A 9,329-nucleotide genomic window follows, 5' to 3' on the forward strand; every position below is an offset into this window, starting at 1 on the left:
GGGCGGCCGCGCCCCGACAGCCCACAGCCGCGTGCGGCTGGAGACGAAGCGGCCCGGGCCCAGCTGCATGCACGCGGGCGCCGGATGGGAGCTAGCTCGGAGCTGTTGCACGGTTTCAAGCCAGGTGGCTCTTTCTCCTGGGCTTGTCCTGTTCATCTCGTGCTCGCTACTTCGCTGCTGCTTCAGCCCGCGTTTATTGCCGGAGACACCGGCTCGCTGCGTGATCGTTGCTTTGCGCTTGCCGCCTCTCGTGCTCTGCAGGCGTGCCCAATCTTAATTTACTGCACGAGTAACCTGTTAATTGCCTAATAAACATAGCACGTAGCAAGGGCCCCGGAAGCGGGCCTGACACCAGCCCGCAGGGGTGGGCAGGGTGGTGTCTCCTCATACCGAAGAACTCGTCTTTTTCGCTTCAAAAGACACTAGACGCTTTACCAACAGGCTAGGAGCCTGGGCAGTATGGTTCAGGTTAAGATAGCAATGTTGTTGGTTGTAGCTACGTTGGTCTACACATAGGCCTCAGTTTAAGATGGAAGCAGAAACGAATATAGCTTCATTGGACTGAGTTAAACACAGTCTGTGTGGCTGTGAAATAGGAGCTTCATTTCCAGGAGCAGCTCACAGGCAGCAGCATTGCAGCACAAAGGGTAGTTTGATGGAGACCATTAAAAAGGAGAGCGGGGCATTGACACCTGTGGACTGAAGAGTTAAGGAGTCAGGTTATAATGATCCATGTTGTCAAGTGACTTCCTTATCACTGCTGGACTGGGAGCATTGCTGCCACTGGTTTTAAACTTCAGACGAAGCAGGAGTGAAAGCAAGGTGCAGGTGCACCTTCACCCCTGCCCTCCCATCCACCCCTGGACAGAGGAGACCTAGTAAGTTCTCAATAGCAATTTTCAGTGGAGCATTTCTTCTTTCACCAAGGTTGACAAGGCACCATATTGTATTATCTTATTTTACAGCTGGGTAGGCACAGTTGCAGAGACTAAGGCAGAGAGACTGCCAGATTTTCCACTGAGACTCCGTGAGAGTTGGATCCTAACTTTCTTTTGTGCCCTTGGCTCAACTGCATGGTTGGGGCAGAGTTAGATGTGCTTCTGAATGCAAGCACTATCCCCACTATTCAGCTGGTTCAATTGAAGATGCTGCCCTAAGAAATCCTGGCCTTGCTCAGTTCCAGGACCATCATGGCTATAACATCACTCTAACGCTGCCATTTGTGCCTTCAGCATTCTTCTCCCGTAGCAATCGGTTCAGTGCCATGAAGTGAATGGGCAGGAGTAGGAAGAGAAACCATGGAGTCCTGAATTAAAGTTCCCCTGCTTCTGTCATCTGTTAACTCAGCGGGAGCCAAACATAGGTACAGTGGGGGAGGAGATGGGTACAATAGAGGGAAAAGTAATGAAGAAACAAGTATGTGGAGAAAAGATCTGGAAAAAAGAGGAGGGAATTAAAGAGCTAATGATTGTAAGCAGACAAGGTTCTTTGGGTAAATATGATATCTTTTATTATACCAACTAAATAGTTGGAAAAAATGTTCTTTGCAAACTTTTGGGCACAAACGCCCTTCACCAGCAGACTCTCCCTATGCCTGTAGTTTTATGTTCTCTTGAATGGAATAGAAACCAATATGCGAAATGCAGGTCTGTGAAAATGCAAACGCAGGGAAGTGAAGATCAGGGGTGATGGGAGACAATAGGTGTGAGACAAGTAGGTGGGGGGGGAAAAGGAGGATGTTGACCTGGTGACAGATTGTAGAGAGGTACCTGGAGTTATCTGATGGCAGGCAGGTTATAATGTGCCATAAATCCAATGTCTGTATTTAGTCCATGATTTTTTTTTATCCAGTATGATTGTAAGTACAGGTGAGGTAACAGAGCTTTATAAAAATATAGAAGTAGGGCATAGCAGTGGAGGAAGTGTATGTAGCCGCTTCTCGGCCTCTTGAAGGCTCAGATCAAGTGTAGAGTGCTGCAGATAAGGCAAGGTATCCAGGTTGTAGCCATATTGGTCTAGAGGAAAAAGCAATCAGGACTCAGTATCTTTTATTAAACTAACAAGATTTTTGCAAAAAAAAATTCTTTAATTGCAAGCTTTCAGGCACAAACACCCTTCAACGGGCATTGGAGAAAATCATATTTCATAATCCTATGAGATATGAACCTTCATTTCTACCCAAGAAGAACTTTTACAATCTTTTCTCCAATGCCGGATGAAGGGTGTTTGTGCCCGAAAGCTTGCAATTAAAAAAAAATTTTTTGCAAAAATCTTGTTGGTCTAATAAAAGATACCATCTCTACTATGAGTCCTGATTGCAGATAAGGCAAGGCTGACACCTGTTACTGTTCAGTGGTCATGCAGAGATAATATAAGATGGTTGTAAAATATTAAATAATGCAAGTAAATGAGCAGAAGGAGGCTTCTAGTTTTGTTTCACCTCTCAATGTCACTTGTTTTTATTTTCTCTGAGTATGAAATTCAGACAGTGCAGGCCCTACAAAGATTAAGCAGGGACGTGAAAGCCTATCATTCATAATGCTTTTTTTTTTTTTTTTTTTAACATGTTCATCTTGCTCGGCAATCAGTGTGGGAGAAATTATGTATGAGAGCCATGTTAAAAATAGTCATGCAGTGCTTTACCAGACATCATTTGTCACTGGCCATATTAAACTTGTTTGCAAGGTTTGCAGTGAATTTCACATAAGGCCTGCACTTCTGCATACATTTCATGTTTTTAAATAGAGGAACAGTATTAATACTTCTGTAGATTCAGAGTAAAAACTGCACAGGAGCTGTCTTTGTAAAATGAGGTTCTCTTTAAAACAGTGTTCAATTTGTTCAGGTCAAAACAGCTGTAGTTTTATTTTTATTTCCTTGTTGCAATCTGAACAACTGGCTTGTAAACATGAGACATGGGGCTATCATCATCATTCGCAGTCTCTCTCAGTCTAGGATGATTGTCTTCTATGATTGCCTTATCTGTGGGGCTAACTCGTCAAGCAAATGCAGTGTGTTGTGAAAACAACTCTGTTCCTGGCAGCTTCTATACATATAAGTCTGTATTTAAAATTTAGATTTCTATAATGTCCTTGACTTCTATTTTCTTACTTCCAAGCTATTTAAATATTTAATTTGTTACCACATCTTATGCTACTTGAAACCCAGGTTCTTAAGAAGGATCCCAACAGCTTGTGGCAATTGTCACTCACATAGCATTTTGTAACAGGCTTATTATTTAGAAATGAAGAGCTTGAGCTCTCTTTAAAAAAAAAAAAAAAAAAAAAAAAAAAACCTTTCATTTTGGCAACTGTTTAAAAACTTAACTGAAGAAAACCAGGAACAGCTAAAATTCTCAAAGGGTTGCCATGCCCGTTCTTTCCCAAATTAATTCACAAAAGATGCATTAAATAGGATGTAGCCCTCATTATGTTCAACTAATGAGAGGCCACTGGTTTGGCTATCCTATTATATAATGTACCCAAGTGCTTGTAGATATTTTAGAAACATTAGATTCATCATGGTTCTGCAGCATAAGAGGACAGGCTATTGAGATACAATGGATGGGCACTTCTTATTTCCTTGCATAGTACTGAATAATGCTTCACAGGAGTTTCCTCACAGTGCCCTAAAAGGAGCTGTTATGGTAGGCATGTGGCCAGTTGATCCATAGCCATGCAACTCCATTGACCAACCCCTCCACCCCCTCCCCATGAGACTTTACAACACAATGTGTATGGCAGCTATTGCAGCATATGCAACTATGGTAACAGCTGATCCATTTTTCTCCAGCTTATATAGAAATACTCTGCTCAAGATTCAGTTCCTCAAGCCTTACAAATCTTTGGTTATTTCAAGAGAAATCACCAGGTGCCTACAATAACCTAAGCAAAATGATTTATGAAGAATAATAATAAAAACATTTGCAAAAAACATCTGCTTTATGTAGAAAAAAATGAATGTTTTAAAAACTATTTTTGATTAGCTTATCAGTGTGCCATGCCAAAAAAAGCTGATCTGTTTTATGGACTGCAAAGGTGTATGCCAGTGATTCTCAACCAGGGTTTGATGGCACCCTGGTGTGCCCTGAGATCGTTTCAAGGATGCCATGGGTTGCTATGTAATGTTAGCACTGTTAGGTGTGCACAAGATAAACTCAGCAATTTCAAAAAGGAATCCATGATGTTAAAACCCTCTTACCTGTTGTGGTCTTTCTGAATTTATTTGCAACAAGATACTTGCTCTTTTATTTTTCTGTAGTCAAAAACAAGTGAAAACTAAGAGCTGGCACTTTTCAAGGGGTACTTTGAGTCTACCAAGGTTGAAAAACACTGGTGTAAAACAATAATCTACAGGATTGTTGAAATCTAATTTTGTCAGGGGTGCAGGGATTCTCTTATCCAAGCTTTTAGCTTGGATATTTCCTCCTCCAGTTCTGCTCACTTCAAAGAAGTCAGACTTTGATATTGGAATACTTTGGCTACTCAGAAGTATAAAATGAATGAAGACACAAACTTTAAACAACATGTTCATAAAAATGGAATTACAGATTGCTTCAACATGAAATAATAATTTAAAATCTTAGGTTATTGCTCTTTTCCTCAAGGGATAAAAAAAAAAGATTGAATGGGAAGCAAAATGTAATTACACATAATACTTGAGCTACTACAGGCGCTTCTGTGCGTGCGCACACGTTTGAGAATTACAAAGTGAATGTACCATTTACACACACAGGTGATAGATTCTGTCTTATCAAACCAATGACGGAATTTGTTGTGTGATGTTATGCATGAAGCCAGCTGCCTGGAGATTCATTTAGCACAGTTGAAATAACTTGGTTCTTTAGTCCTCAAGGAACATCCCCCCCCAAACCTTCCTCCACCCCCCATTTTCTCATTGTGATAGAGTGCCTGTCTTTGTCTGCTGAGTCATTTCATTTAGTTACAGTTAGGAGTAGTCAGTTGCTCGACTGGGGTGGGTTTATGCTTGTAGTCCCTAAAGCAGACCATGTTCAACAACATCTTTATGAATTTCTCTCTTCGGGCAATACAGCAGCTGTACTTCAGGTTTTTTCCAGGAGCTAAAGCTGGCTGTTTGTATTTTAGGGAGAGTATTAATTTAGTGATATCATTCTAATAACAGCTGTCCTAGCAGAATTATGCTGTATTATGGAGACAGAGACTCATGCTGATGCCTAATTCCAGCTGTTTCAAGTACCAAAGGAGAATTTTTAACAAATTTGACAATATGTACCATTAAAGTGAAAACATTGCAAATCTGTTCATTAACTACAAGAATAAAGTAATTTCTCCAAAGAATACTAAATCCTTAATTTTCCAGGTCTAAAAAAGTGAAGCAATGTGGATTTTATATGAAGGAGAAACATAATTTCTTGAATAGATAATCTGACTGCTTTACTTTTGAGATGGTAGGGTAGAAAAAGCAGTAGGATTTCAAAGCAGCCTAGGTTTTCTACTGTGCTCATCAAGAAAACACACAATTTAATTCTAATACTATCTTCTAAATGTTATCTCCCTTCTATTTCTTTTGCATTTGAAATAACTTTTATACACTACATGGGTAAATAATGTAGAGAAAAAGAAGTTTACTTTAATACTTGAGTCAAAAGAGATTACAGTATGTAGAGACTAGGACAGCACACATCTTTCCAGTTGTACCTAATTCTCTAACCTTTATCTTTTTTTCTTCTGTTTGGCTAGACTGGAAAATACAGCTAGCATCTGCAATAATGTCTCTTGATTATGATTAATATTTTGGGAGGATAGAAATCTGCAAGCTTTTTTAAGTTCCGATGAACTAGTCTTAGAAGGTTCTTTGAGTGTTCTCCTTGGGTGTTAAGCAGCAATTTTTTCCTAGCTAACTTGGGAGGTATTTTTCTGCTCTATTCTAGTTCCAGCTGACAGCCACAATTTCCCTCTAGGCTCTGATGTAGGTTAACTAGTGACACGGCATCTTGAACTATAAGTGCCTTGGAAGTGCCCATTCGCACAGCAGAGGAAGGTGTGGAGATGAATAAAGGGTTTGAGATAACATTACAATACTTGAAAGTTGGAATGATTATGGAGTTTGCACCACTTGTAATGGGCCTCCAGTAGAAGGCAACAGGTTTCTCAGATGAGAGATTCTGTATTTTTTTTCCAATAAATTAAGATATGCTGTAGCTTACATGGAAACAGGAGTGTGGTACCTACTATTTCATTCACTGCTGTATATTGTACCATTTTTATACTACCAGGTGAAAGAATTTGAGGTGGTTAACATAATGTGGTTTGTTTTGGGGGTTTTTTTGTGAATTTCTAAGACACTAGGGTAACTTAATTCATGATTCAAAACTCAATTTTGCCTCTGTCCATAATTGCAGAATACAGTGACAACAAATAAGGAGCATTCATTACATCTTAATACAGTCACCTTAATCATACCCCAGGAACCACACATGAATTTGCATCCACCTGTGCTTAAAATGAGCAGAAAAGTTGCAAATATTTTAACCTGAATGAAACTGAGACAAAATCTGAGCCATCACATTTAAATTGGCTTAACAAAAAAAAAAAAAAAAATCTATGATGGTTACTTGCCACCTTTAAACCTTGGATTTTTTTAAAATGAGAAACTGAGAATGAAGAAGTAACTTATTGAGCCAAATAAACTGCAAAAGCTATGCCAGATCAAAAAAAGAAACTAAACTAGAATTTTCTAGACTAAATCACAGCATGAAGTCCTATCTCCTTGAATCAATTGTAAAATTTCAATTACTTAAGTAGGAGAAGGAATTTACTAACCCTACTAGGACAAAAGTCTTTTGAAGAATATGGAATTACGCGAGTTCAGTACAGAGTTTAACATTTGTTTTTTGTTTTAAGTAAATCAAATCTCCCCTTAGGAATCAGGAAGGTACCATGCTAACACCTTTTTTAGTCAAAAAGGTAACTAGCATGCTCCTGTATTTTAAACTAAAAATGAGCTTCTTATGGACAGAGCCAGATCCTCCTTGCCTCATTTCTCTGTGTGCGCTTGTGAGAGTCAGCAGGATATAGCCATTTTTGTACTTTGGACTATTATATCAGAAACCCTGGGTAGTAGAAAGCATAAACTCATAAGAGTTGGGTATGGAAAGTACTGAAGGTATTTTAAAAGCATCTGAAGTTAATATTAAATGCCAAAATGGAACAGATGGATCTGAAATGGGTTAATGCTAAATCAAGTGAAGCTCAAACATTAAACAGAAGGAAGTTTTTACTTATTAAGACTGTCCTAAGTTGCCTTTAAATTATCAAAATGCACTCATGTGAGTCTTTACTATGCTGAACTTTGCACTAAGATAATCTGACCCAGAGACGCATAGAATACAGCTAAGAATTTGTCATCACATGATAGCTTTATCTATTTTTTTGGTATGATAAAGATTTGAATGTGGCTAGGAACTGACATTCAAAAAGCCAGAGGTGGAATCACTCTGAGTTATGCAGTTTTCTTAAGGAAGCGTATTTTAGATCGGTAGCGAACAGAACACGCATTGATCCTTCTAGGGGGGTGAGGGAATCAAATCTTAGACTGGGTTCAGCCATTTTTAAACAAGTCAGTTTGTGCCAAACTTTTATAATGGGTATAGACCGGTTTTGTGTGCTGAACTATTCTGTTACGGTTTCCAATCACTTTATACTGGTAAAAATGTAATGTCTGTACTTGGCCCATGATGTCTCCCTGTCTTGAACATTTCATTTGCAGTAGTCTTTGCTGCACTTACTGTCCATTGTTATCTTCCTTTTTTTTTTTTTTTTTTTTTTTAAGAGGAAAAGCTTTTTTTGTGTAGTTCTTATTTTCTCCATGTAGTCTGACCAGCCTCCTGCCACTTTTGTTTTTACAGCCTCTTCTTGATCTCTCTTACTTTCATTTGTTCACTTACCCATTGTTCTTGCCTGTCTTTCTAAGTAATACTAAGCATACGTCTTTCCATGCTTCAGTGTCCAGCTTTTCACTCCTGCTCCATCTTCTTGGTTTTTGCTCTATGTCATGCCTCATGAGACACAGGGTTCAAAAATGTTCTTTTAAAGGAATGACTGATTTTACCTTTTCTCCACTCTCTCCTGCTCTTGATTTCTAACCTTGATCTTTTTTTCTTCCCCATTTCATTCTGTTTGGAACACATTGCTGACCTTATAGCCACTCCTCAATAGTATTTGCTTCCCAGTTCACACACTATATTATTACTTCCTCCTTTCCTGAAAAAATTACCCAGATCGTGCTTGGTAGCCCTGTTTCAGTTTCAGGTAGTGTCTGAGACTTTGTGAAAGTGTAGTCTAGACCTGTGAAACTAGTCTTGAACAGTCACTAATCTTTACCAGTCATCACAGCATTAAAACACTTATTTTGAATAGAAAGATTTTATATTTAGAAGTCTTATCCCCCAACTTACCATATGTGTTTGATTTCCTGAATAAGCCTTGCTTAGATAACAAAGATTAACAACGGCTCCTCCATCTGACACCTCTTCCTGGCAGCATTTAAATTCTTTTGGGGACGTTCTATTCCCTCCCTCAATCCTCTGTCACATTTTTGTTTAGAAAGAAGTTATGTTGATGGCTCCATACCTGAAAATAAGTCTCAAAAGTGCTCTGATTTGCTGTTTTGGAACTGAACTTTGCCATTTTGCCTGTGCTCTGAGGCAGTGGTTCTCAACCTTTTCTGTACCAGGACCCATTTGTAAACATCAATGGCCAGTCCCGACCCACTGTCCCCTCCCTGTCCCCAGCCCCACAGTGTGTGGGGTAGGGTGGCCCCCAAGCAACTGGAAAAGCCAATTTCCCACATTTTTTCTCCTTAATGAGAAATAAGAATCCATTTTTAAACTTTGTTAAATCATTTTTAAAGTTTGTTTGCAACCCTTTCATATATTCTTTTGGGTCACGACCTACAGGTTGAGAGAGGCTGCTCCGAGGAGCTTGCTTTCATTTGTGGTAATCAGTTTTGTTTAGAGGTGGCTAGCAAATTTTCCCCAAGATTCCCAAGCTGTATCTATGCTCATAGGCAGTGGGAGAAAATATTATTTGAAGGGGCTGACCCCTGCTCCCTCCCTCCTGCAGGGCTGTTGTGGGGCTGGTGTGCACTTGTGCTGTACACAGTGGCAGGGGTGGCACCGTGGCAGCAGGGTGTGGCATGGCGCAGTGGAAGGGCAGTGCTGTGGTGCTGCTGCTGTCACCAGCCACCACATTAGTTTGGGGTGGCTAAGCCCCATTAGCCCCGGCCTTCCAACATCTGTGCCTATGCTCTTGTGGCAGACTAGTTTCACAACTGCTGCAACCTATTTA

The sequence above is a fragment of the Alligator sinensis genome, unplaced genomic scaffold (genome assembly GCF_000455745.1).
Source record: "Alligator sinensis unplaced genomic scaffold, ASM45574v1 scaffold623_1, whole genome shotgun sequence".
NCBI lineage: Eukaryota > Metazoa > Chordata > Crocodylia > Alligatoridae > Alligator > Alligator sinensis.